Genomic DNA, 12,156 nt, shown 5'->3' with positions numbered 1-12,156 from the left:
ATACCCCTTTTCACACAAAAATTGCTACTTTGTGGTTTCTCCTCTATCTGTGTAACATCAATAAATTACACGTTATCACTCCTATCATCTAGTTATAAAGAGCCTTTCAAGATTTTTAATAGATGCACAATATTGCTACACTTACATTTTCACTGGTTAAGAACTCAAAAATAGCTGTTGTGAGATTACTCTTAATTTATACTACTCCTCTCTTGTGGGCTTTCAAGAAGAAGCATTTCACCACATGTCACACATTGATACAGAGTATATATTGCGCATCCCAGCCAGGCAGAGATCCTTCCAGTGTTTAACACAACAAAGCTGGAATGAGCAGGGGTTCTAGGATTAGTTTATCCTATTTTTCCTGGGCACAGTTAATTCCTCAAGGAGCTATTCGTGCTGACAGATTAACTAGAGATCTTGCATTCTCTTTGTATTCTGGTTCCTGAGTGATAGTTGTGTAAGACTAGATCTCATGTTATTTTAGCCTTGTAAATGACTCCATGGACAATGAAAACAGTCACAGAAAACATAAATGAAAAGATGGTGCAACAGCATTGCCTCTAGAAACAATAATAATTGGCATCCTCCGGAACTCAAACGCACAGTGTCAGCCAGGACATGTCGCTGCGGTCTACCGTGCACCAGGCTATGAGGCAAATACCCTGATGGAGATGAAGGAGTTTAGCAGTATTCTGATGGCGTACAACCGACTTTCACCTATGGAGTAGATCAAGCACCACTTTCTTGTAGAAATATAATTATTTCCCTTCCCACAACATCCCCTAGCACGCTTTATAAATATTAGTTGGTGGTATTAAACAGTACCTTGCTTTTACCTTCAAATTTCTGTTCCAGTACCACATTAAGGCTTCACTTCAAAAATGTTTTGAATGAAGAAGCTCTCTTTTCTCAGCCAAGAACAATTCAAGAATTGCTTTGGTTTTTCCTCATTTTAATACTGCTCTGGCCCTGGAGTCATTGAGTGGGATCACAGCACAAACATTACATGGCTACTCTACCACAGGTAAATGACAGAAAAGAGGAGAAAGTGACTATGAAAGTTTAGATGAAAAGAGCACAAAGCTCCAATGCTAGACAGATCACAGTGGTGAAAAGGAATAGAAAGTGAACAAGTCTATTTTTACAGCTGTACCTCCAGAGTTGTGTAGTTGCAACAAACCAGGCAACTAATGGACCAGTCAATGTTTCTTAAAGCATGGAAGGTGTCTTGCTGTAACACACAAAGGACTAACCACTGGGTTATACAGGGTTTTAACAACACACACATTAGGATAAAAGGAGATGTAGGTGCAGCTGTTTAGTTTCCTTCAGGTATGAGTCACCTGTCAAGCACTAGAAAATCTGTTATGTTTGACTGCTCCATGAAGTGTCCCTCTGCAGACCATATTAGGGAAATGGTACATTTGGTTTAAGTCCTCTCACCCAGTTAGGACAGAGAAGATGATAGCAGTAGCATGCATGGTTAAGACACGAAATAACAATGATTGGCATGATTATGTTTGACGTCCTTCAAGCAGATCATATAAAGTGGCAGTTTTCATATGTGCAACTTCAGGAGGAGCAACCATTAGAAGGCCAAAAAAAAAAAAAAAAGGAAAAAAAAAGGAAGAGGAAGTTACTCAGAAAGAGTCTGAAAGGAAAAGATAAAGGATTAAAATCCATACGATGAGCAGGGAGGTGGCCCTAATACACAGAGTCCCTATATCCAAAGACAAGAACAAAAAAAATAGGAAATAAAAAGTGCTACAATGGTTAAATACAAGGTATAAGAGTTCATTAAAGCTGAAAATGTATCCTTCTAAAGATGGAAATCATATTCAAGTGACACTAATAGAACTCAGCATAAACTGTAGCAGGCTAGATGTAAAACAAAGATTTGGTAGGATGAAGGGGAAATGTAAAGAAAAAAACCCACTAAAGGCATAAAGACAAATAATAAGACAATAAAAACTGCAATAAAACATTATTTAAACATGACAGAGAAAGCTTACAGGGCAATGACCAGTACCTAAGAATGCTGTAGATTATCTGGATTGATGGATTAAGTAGGGAAGGAGTAGATTCAGTGGTTAGACAGATTACTGATCTGGGAAAGGTAAAGGTAGTCAACGAGGTTACACAAATTCTGCAGTGGAATTGACATTATTGCTTTAATTTTCAGAAAGGAAGATGATGGAAGCAAGTAAGTTACTTCAGGTGGGAGAAAAGGAAAGCATTCTTCTGGAGACTGTTATTAAAAAAAAAACAAAACACCACATACAAAACCAAACAAACAAATCCCAAACAACAAAAGAGTACTAGAACATCTTAATATGTTGAACACTGATAGACAGTATATAGTATTCATCAGTCACTCATTTCTTGAGTGAGGCAGTTGAAACACTCATGCAAATATTAGAAAGGAAGGATTTACTAAAAGACTCACAATTTGAAGAATGGTAATAAAAATCTATGGGGGAAAGACTGAAGCTGGGAACAGATAAACTCAGAAACAAACTGCAGATGCCTTACTGGACAGTTACAATATGTCTCAGTGGCTGCAGCATGGCTTACAAACAGAAATATCACAGTATTATCAGCTCAGCCACCTCAAAATCTTCAGAATGGAAGCTATGGAATTTTAAAGAGCAGTAAGACCTTTTTATCCTTTCCCCTGGTACTGAGAAAGAATAGATACACTGGGGACCTACCCAAGTTCTCCCCTGAAATCATAAAAGCTAGAAATTTGCATGGCTGTTTTAAACTGAAGCTGAAATTATGCATGTTATTGCTCTCTAAATGGAGAGCAGTAAGAAAAGCACTGAACATCACAAGAATTGACAACGTAGCATCAAGCCAGTATTGCCAGGCCATCAAATAAGAGAATCAACATTTAGTATAATTAGATAAATTTTCAAAAGCATCTACACATTATAAATGCAACTGATATACGCATCAGTGAAACTTAAGCTCCAAAGTCACACAATTGCTTCTGAAAACATAGTCACTGACTTCATAACTGAAGTACCATATGCTATTAGTAATTTCTCATGAGAAGAAAAGCCCGAGAGACCAACCTGACAAAACTCACTTAGTGTACTGATTAGGAATATGGAGACCAGTTCCTATCAGTAGTAAAACATTTTACACCACCGATTCTTTAGCGCATTGTGATGGCTTTTTCAACAGAGGCAGGTGAGCTCAGCTTAACAGTTTTACCTACCTGTACTTGTACTTACTCCTGTTCCTGCACAAATCAAGAAACATTTATTTGCTTCTACGAAAACACAAGTCATTCCTGGCTGATATTTCTCTGATAATGTTACAAACAGAAATATAAACCTACAGGATATAGAAACTACTTATAACTGTTAAAAAGAGAAACACTTACTAAACAAGATTTCAAATGTTCTGCAAGATGAAAGTATAACTAAGTGTTGTGACATCGGTATTTGAGAACTATGGATGTCCTTGTTTTCAGTTTAGTTTGCTACAGAGAAGGCCTGTATCATTATTATTATATTATCTAAAATAGATATCTAAACATACACCATTTCTTAGGTCACCAAAACCAACCTAAAAATATTCAGCATTAGCTAACACATGCCGTACATAGATCAGCAAAAATACAGATTAAATTATTATTGACATACTGCCTGCCCCTGAAAACACGGGGTCTGGAAGAATCAACATCCCCCCCCTGCCCCCATCCTCTCTGAGAGTGGAGATCATGTGAAAGCACCAGAGCACTTCCTAGGGAATCACAGCCACAAATGTCCAGAGGCAAAGGGAAAACGATAAGCACATGTTCTCTTCCTGACACAGAACCTCTAAGAGAAACACATGAAACCTACAGTGCAAAGATGAGGCCAAACCACCTTCAGACCCATCTAGCCTCTATCCGCACCCCCAGGTAAATCAAACTTGTTGGTTCATGGAAAGTGAATGGTAGTTTCCTCTATCTGCTCAAGAAAATGAAAACCTGGAGTTTCCACATCCACTTTCAATGCTCTGTGGGGTTCAGGAATCTTGTGAAGTTCCCTCTCTGCCTTTCCCCATTATGCTGGAAACCTAGCGAGCTACAAAAATCAGAACGTAGGAGGAGAAAAAGAAAACACACTGCCTCAAAGTTCCCATCCTGTTAAAGCTAAAAAATGCTGAAATTGGCCCACATCAGCCATGTCACTTGAGCATGTATGGACAAAGTCTTCACATGTGGCCCATCGCCAACAGTGTTCATAAAGTGCATTCTATTTAATACATAAAAACTCCCTGGTCTCTTGCTAAAACTTAACTTTAGAAAGTCCTCCCCCATCTCAACATCTTGCCAATGATTATTTCATGGATTTTTCAGAAATTATCCATGACCCACTTTCCTTCTCAGCTTTTATTCCCTACCAGAATCTCAGGTCTTTACCAGAATTGTGTACTCTAAAATCATCGAAATTGCTTCAGCGGTTTTCACAATGATAGTCCAACCTGCCTCTCAGTCCCATGGAAACTCTTCACAAAGATGTTGCTTTTCCCTTGTCTGGAACAAATTCCTTCACAGATGGACCATCCAATGTCTAAGAATAACTCTTTCAACTATCAATAGAGACAAAAAAATTCAGTTGTACTGTTCCCATGGGATTCCTTTGAGTTTGGACACATCTGTTAAGATGCATACATCAGAGCCTGAATTAAGTTTTTGTCTGACTGTATCTCTGAGAACTGGTGAAAGTTTCTGCCAAAATGATCTTATCTCTTGGCACTTGCAAAATGTATATAGTTACAGATGCTTTATGAAGGGCTCCTGAAGTGAGTGGCCTATACAGACCAAATCAATTTAAATAAAGCCAAGTCCTGATGACTTCCTTCCCTTTCCTCTCAGCAAAATCTTTAGAAGCTTTACCTAAGGCAGTTCAGCCCTCAAAGTAGGACTCCACCAACTATATACATTCTCTATCCATAAGCAAGAAAGTATGTGGAAAACTGCAAATAGCACCAATCTCATATGCTTTCCTTTGCTTCACTGTAACCTTTCCAGAACTTGTGCCTCCAAGCTTGTCCTTGTAGATTTTCCCACAAACACCCTTCTTCTGGGTAAGCAGCTACATCTGTTTATGACAGCTGAGTAGCTAGAGGTATAACTCATTTGGAGCTCTATCAGCGCACTCTATGACTTAATTCCAAATTAATTCTAAGCGGTGCTTTTTGTCTGCCAAGCCCTACATGAAAACAGTTACCTCAAGAAGACTTCTTCCTTTAACTTGTTTCTCCAATTGCATTGCATGAGCTAGCATTTCCCAACACTGAAAGAGATGGGAACTGGACACAATGGACCCTAGGTTTTGGATTTTGCTTCAAGGATTCATCTGTATTGGAAATCATAAGATCATAGAATCATAGAATGGTTAGGGTTGGAAAGGACCTTAAGATCACCTAGTTCCAACTCCCCTTTCCATGGGTAGGGACACCTCACACTAGACCATGTCACCCAAGGAAATATACCATAATGTTCAAATCCAGAAATCTAGGGCCCAGTCCTACAAAGGTCAGAAGTAATGTCATTTCACTGGGACTAAGTGGCACCAAAGCCAGTATGTAGAATTAAGAATTACAGAATTACAGAATTAAGAATTATATAATTAAGCTCTAATTTGTGTGACACATATGACTTTACCCAGATTTTTTTGCTAAGTACTTGTTTCAGTAAGACTGGCATTCAGACTATTGCTTCAGCTTTCTTCACCTCTGCCTTTTACAGCTGAGGAGCAGATGGCTATCAGAGAGTTTTTATTTCCTATGCTTGGAAAAAGAATTTTGATCTTAATCATTCCAAAAGCACCCTGACTTTTTAAAGTAGACTGGCTTCTGAATATTTCTCATAATATGTGGTACTGTTCTCTGCCAAGCGGTAGTGACTGTGCATGCAAAATGGTCAGTAAAGATTTTAAACTGATTTGAATAGGTGGGCTGTAAACCCTAAGTCATTTTTCCAGATACATGAATGAGGGCTTATGGAACCATCTGTACATCAGTGCATTTTTCCAAGAATTGATACAGCCTACCATGCTGACTCTTTCGGGTGTTCCTAATATTTTCCATGAAAACTCTTCTCCTAAAACTTCCCATCTAATCCTAGTTTTTAAGTATTTTTAAATGATTCACTATCCACTAGAAAACTTCCCACCAGAATGAAGAATGTCCTCTTGTAAATGAAATATAACCTGCCCAGCTGTGGGGGTAGAGGCAGTATGGTGGTCTGGGCAAAGGAGGAGAAGCAATGTTGTAGTGTCTAGAAGGTAAAGGGAAGGACCTAAAAAGGTAAAGGATCATCACAGGTTCAAAAGTTGAGAGGAAAGAAGATGTGGCAATGTAGCTCTGACAGGAGAGGAGGAGAAAGACAAACGGAGGAATTCTAAGGTGAGGGGAAAATGTGAGTCAAAAAGGCAGGGAAGGCAAGAGGTAAGGAGAAGGAGTTTGTAATGATGGGGAAGCCCATTTTCAAATGTTGGGAGCCACAAATACTAATCTTTTGGGTCAGTGAAGGTATTCCAGCACTAATGACTGAGGTAATACTAAATAAACCCCACATAACACAGGAGATAGCTACAGTAAATATGCAGTAAATATTCATCATGAATCAATTTTTAGTTCATGTAAGAAACTGGCATTGCTATTTCGCAAGGGCATTCCAAACACTAATTATATGCATACTGCCCCGAACTAATACAGCCTGATAAAGCTTATGACCCATCATAAATAAAGGGGTTTTTTTCATCAGTTTCAAAGCACATGGAATCAACTAACAGAGATCAACACCACAAGAGTCAATCTTGAGAAGAGAAAAGGTCTTACCATTTCTTAAATTCTTGCAGGACTCTAGCTGTATTTTGGGAACTAAATTTCAACAATTCCTGGGATAGCATAATATTAATGCTGAAATTATTATTAAACATTTTTTTCTGAAAAAAACTCCACCAATTTCACTGTGAAAGGAGCATCTAACCTGGGTTTGCAGTTTATTCATATTGGTACTGTGAATTTAGTAGGAATGAAAGGTGATTCAGTAATATCAAAAACTTTGGGGTCTAAAAGACTGTTGTTCCACAGAACAGGTAGAGCATAAAGAGCTGGAGGCTCTACTTCCCTCCTACTGCCCTCTGCCAATATTCCTCACCCTTGAACTTGGCCACCTCAAAAAGCAAAAGCAGGAGTTCATTCTCCAAGTTCCCTACAATCCCTGCTGGCCTCTGTCCTAAGGTTGCTTTCATGGGTTTCCATTTGTACTGTCAAAAAACATCAGTGTGAGGTTTCAAATCCCATTTACTAATGAACTCTTTCATCTTTGTGAATGGGATAAAGAGATCCTTTGTCTGAAATTAAGGATTATTTTTTCTTGTTGTTCTGCTCATTTTTTGCATCTTTTCACAAGCTTTTTGTTTTCAGAAAACATTACAAGACAAAACTGAACCACGGTTTTAACAAAGAGCTTGACATCTCCAATTTGAAGAGAATTCTTGTATATACTAAATTGCATGCTGCCTGCTGCTCAATTGTTTCACATCTCTTTCTTCTCCCCAAATCACCAGGTGAGATTTAGGAAAGTCTCCCCAATGTTTACCAGCTCTATTAAAATCAAGATCTCTAGAAGAAGCTCATAATGAATAAAGTCAGAAGCCAACAGGAATGAATTGCAGCTAAAGTGATTTTGATAGTGATGATCCCTATAACCCGGCTGCTTCCAAGCTCGGCCCTGAGGCAGAATTTTTAAATTAAAAAAGAAAAGGATATACATCCTTTATAATCTGATTTTTTATTGTTATGCCCTGATTTTTTTTATAGGTCTTTGAAAGTCTTGTTGGCTTCTGAGCTCTTGAAACCTGGTGTCATCATCTTTCTTTCTGCTTTTTTTCCCCTCGTAAATTTTACAACATCCTAAATCTACTGCAGAAGAGGTAAACCATCTATTCTAAAACTAGTGAGTGTTGAGGTTCATATCACGCTGCACATTCCTGCCCAACAGACTTCCAGGCAGGGACCACTGTGAAATGAGTGTTTTGAAAAGCTGACAGTGTAAGTTCTGACCTTCCAAAATCCTGGTTTAATCATTCCCTCCCTTATTTTTGTATGTTTTGCCAAATGGAAAAGAACATTTTTAAAAGGCCAGTTAACCCATGCTGAGTAATCTGAATGTGAACACACTCAAAACAAGGGCCTTAAACTGGTACAACCACACAGGTCTACAGAGATTTTCCAGACTCTCAGACTGGTCCTCTCCACAAAACACTCCCCCCTTTCTTCATGGAAATCCTTTACAATCCTGGGTATCAGAGGCAGACACTTGTTTTTTCCCATTGCAATACAGCCCAGGCTGAAAATCCGCAGTCAGCAGATATACTTGGGTAATAAGAACCATGACCTGGAGAGCAATAACTATAGCTCTAGATGGAAAGAGACATGTTTAAGGGGTCTCCCCTTTTTAATTTTTAAGAAGCAGCAAACTGACCCAACAACAAGCTGTCAGCTTCCTCTGGCTGACTGCATTATCACAACCTTAACTCAAACTGCTATGTTTCAGTGGTAATTCCCAAAGAAGGCAAAAGGTAAGCCCTGAGGAAGTCCTGCTCATGCCATTATGGAATGAGTATCCAACTGGAAAACCTGTTCTGCAGTAAGCAGTGTGCTTTCACGAACCCCAGTGCAACCCAGCAGCACGTTGGTGTACTCACAATCAGATGACCCTGTGTGTGCGTGCAGGTTTGTTGTTGAATGTGGTGAGTGATGAGGGCCGGGCTCAGAGACAGAACAGCTTCAAGGTTCAGGCAGGGAAGGCCCGGCTTGGCGCTGCATGCACCCGTCTGAGTAATCTCATTCTCCTCAGACGCCTTCTGGTTTTCAGCTGTCTTGGGTTTCTTCCTGAAAATAAACAAAGGGACCTTTGAAGGCATTGACTGCATATTTGGGAAAAGGCATTTTTAGAATCTGTTAAAGATAACTTTCTTTCCCCCCCCACTACCTCCCTCTCTCCTCTCTTTTTCCTTACAGGGAAGGAGGCAGAGAAGACTTTCCTCCATGCTTCTTGTTTGGAAACAAGCTGCTCCTTGTTTTGACTCTGATGCAATGGCCCTGAGACTGTGTTACAGCAAATAGGCCAAGCATGAAGCTCCTCATTCTGCCCCTACTGATGACATATAAAATGAAACTCATCCCAGTGGTTTAGACAGTCAGAGCTCCATTTGACAAATAATAACTAAGGCTGTAGCATTCTGAATAGAGAAAGTTATACAGAAATGTAACAGAAATGCCTGAAAAGCAAACAAATATGCAAGTTTCCAGTTCAAAACAAATCAGTGCAGAGACTCATTTTGTAGTGAAAACCACTGAAGCAATTCTGAGATGCAGAGGTCATCAAAGTAAAGCATTAAGATTTGGAGCCTGAAACAACATGCTATGAACACAGTGCATGCGAGCTCTCAATGCCTCACTCCATCCAGAACCTCCAAGCACCAGAGGAATATCAGGCATGGAGTTAATCACCACCTTTGTTTCACAAGTGGTGAAACTGAGGCAGAAAGGGAAGTGGCAAGCACTCTGTAGGGGAGAGAAGCACCCACATCTCACTGTTTCTCCTCAGTTTTACAGGTGAAGATGCTTCCTCTTCTGCTCCCCAAGGCAGGTAGCCTCCTAGCCAGCTCGGGCCTCATGTTCCAGCTGGGAAAACCACTGCCCTGATCCAGTACAAGGCCATGGCACCTGGGTAAACATCCAAATGGGATAAGGGGAAGCAGCCTCAGACTGTGCCAGTGGAGGTTTAGGCTGGGTATTAGGAAAAAATTCTTCACCAAAAGGATAGTCAGGCATTGGAACAGGCTGCCCAGGGAAGTGGTGGAGTCACCATCCCTGGAAGTGTTTAAAACCTGTGTACAAAAGCCCTTAGTCATGGCTTAGTGGTGGACTTGGCAGTCCTGGGGTAAAGGACTTCATGATGTTAAAGGTCTGTTCCAGCCTGGTTGATTCTATGATGCTATGACTCTATGAAATTAAGCGCCATTATCTCCTGCTGGCACCTGAGGCACAAGCAGTGGCAGGTCACCCTGGGAGCAGGCCCTACACAGGGTGGCACCTTGCACCATCTGGAGAACACGGTTTTGGGGTAGCATCCCTGAGCATGGAGGTGCCATTGGACCACAGGCAGCCCCGCTCTGTGCCCAACCAGCCCTTCCTGGATTCCCATCTGCAGGCAAAGCCTCTCTTGACAGGGACAGACTCTCCTGAGGGGCTGAGGCGGGAGCCCCTTCTCTCACAAGCCCTACTCTCCCTTGTCCACCTAGGCCGGCATGCAGCTGACATGTTAAAAACATGAGTTTTTAAACAACTCGAGTTTACAGCAAGGAAAGACCTATTCCCGCGGGGCGTCGGGGAGGGGACAAGGAGAAGCAGAGCCCCGGCCGGTTACATAAAGGCATTACATAAGGGCGGCAGGGCCGAGACCCGACGCCATTTCCCGGCGGCCGCCGTCGGGGGGCAGCAGCCGGCCGGGGCCTGGCCTCGTCCGGCCCGGCACCCCCCACACCCCGCCCCAGCGAGGTGCCTCCTCGACAGGAGCCTGAAAGCTCCGGGAGAGAAGGGAGGAAAACCTGTAATTATAATACAAAATTAAGTTAAACGGGCCAAAAAAAGAAATAAAGCAAATCTTCTCCTCTACCTCCTGACAGGGTGCTGAGCTCTGCAGGTGAACCACCGCCATCAGAGGGTCATGCTCATAACCCTGCAGCTGCTGGCAGCTGCATGCACATCAGTGTGTCTTGAATTACATGGGCTCAACACCCCCATGCCACAGGACAGGCAGGTGGTACTGCTGCTCTATCCTCCATGTATATAATCAATATACTCAAAATATACCAGGCTACCTAATCTGATCCAAACCAACAGCAGATGACCAAACGGACATTACTTAAAGTTGCAGAGGTAGAGCAAAGGGATGAACTGATTTGCTCCATTTTAAATGGAAGGAAAATCAAACCATTTAAAAACTTTTTTTTTTTTTCCTCAATACTAAACCACACATCTTGTCACTCCAAGCTTGGGCATCCTTCTGTCTGTTCCCCGTTCTGTCACTGGGATCCATCTCGTGCTACTTGGTTAAGGATGCATGAGACGCAGAACTCTTACATGGACACATACACTTTAAAGTGCATGGACTGCATGTTTTGTTCATAACAGTCTGTGTTGATCCTTGATGTATGAACTCTAACACACCTTGTTTCCAGATCCCATGACTTTCCCATGTGCAGCCAGCACACACCAGGGGCTGCAGGGAATATGTGTATAGAACAGTTGTTATTTCACGGCATTGCTGCCAAAGAAGCTTTCAGATAGCATTGCTTTTTATGCAGGCAGCCAAGGATGTATGTAGGGTTAGACTCTAGATACACAGAAGCCTGGAAGCCGAATTGCTGTACTGAAGGTCTGTTTTCAGCTCAGGGTTAACCCAAGTTACACGCTCAGAATACAGCTTCTGACTCCAGCTCTATCCACACACAAAGTCACCTCCTCTGGGCAGGATGCTGTTGCTATTTGCAGGCTAGGAGCTCAGCCTGAGGAAGTTAGACCAAGCACTGACAGATGCTTCATCATGTGGCTGATCTGCATGGGCCTTCCAGGCCTCTGAAACTCATTAGAGGGACAGGTTAAAGAATACTTCAGCAACAGGCAGTGACACCAATGAAGCTTTGCACAGCACTCCCTGCTTCTTCCCTTCCAAACCTGTTTGTTTTATACTTTGCTTTTAAGGCTGACACTATGTTATCAAGATGCTCTTGTGTCATCACTTTTCTTCATCAGAGCCCTGCAGTTTGGTGACTTGTGCTCAATAGCATGGAAAGAGAAGCAATGGTGTTGACTGGCACTAGAGGCGATACCTCTCCACAGCAGTTCATTTCTCTTACACTGTTCACACATGGCCTGCACCTCAGTACCACCTTAGAAGAATGCAGGCTTCCACATGAGGAAGGCTGAGTAAGGGAAGCAGCCAAGTCAGCTAAGGATCTGAAGAAAGCTTTTCAGAAAAGAAAAATCCTGCAGACACTGTAATCAAAACTATCTACAAAGAAACACAAAGTTCTTCTCCAGTCTGCAATATCCAACTGCTGCTGCCAGCAGAGG

General features: G+C 41.6%; 1 protein-coding gene across 15 annotated transcripts in view; it reads right to left on the bottom strand.

The window, feature by feature from the left end:
• Window positions 1-12,156, bottom strand: part of ZBTB20 (zinc finger and BTB domain containing 20) — a 481,207-nt gene that overhangs the window by 46,381 nt on the left and 422,670 nt on the right. For all 15 annotated transcript variants that reach the window (XM_062602027.1, XM_062602023.1, XM_062602022.1 and 12 more), the window contains one exon: window positions 8,721-8,907. The gene's annotated coding sequence lies outside the window, so the exon portion shown is untranslated. The remainder of the gene's footprint in view (window positions 1-8,720; window positions 8,908-12,156) is intronic.

This window comes from Pezoporus occidentalis, unplaced genomic scaffold (genome assembly GCF_034315485.1).
Source record: "Pezoporus occidentalis ecotype Australia unplaced genomic scaffold, CSIRO_AGI_Poc_V1 ctg74, whole genome shotgun sequence".
In the NCBI taxonomy this organism is placed as follows: domain Eukaryota; kingdom Metazoa; phylum Chordata; class Aves; order Psittaciformes; family Psittacidae; genus Pezoporus; species Pezoporus occidentalis.
Note: the sequence above shows the minus strand (reverse complement) of the source record. Positions and strands in the feature narration are given on the sequence as shown.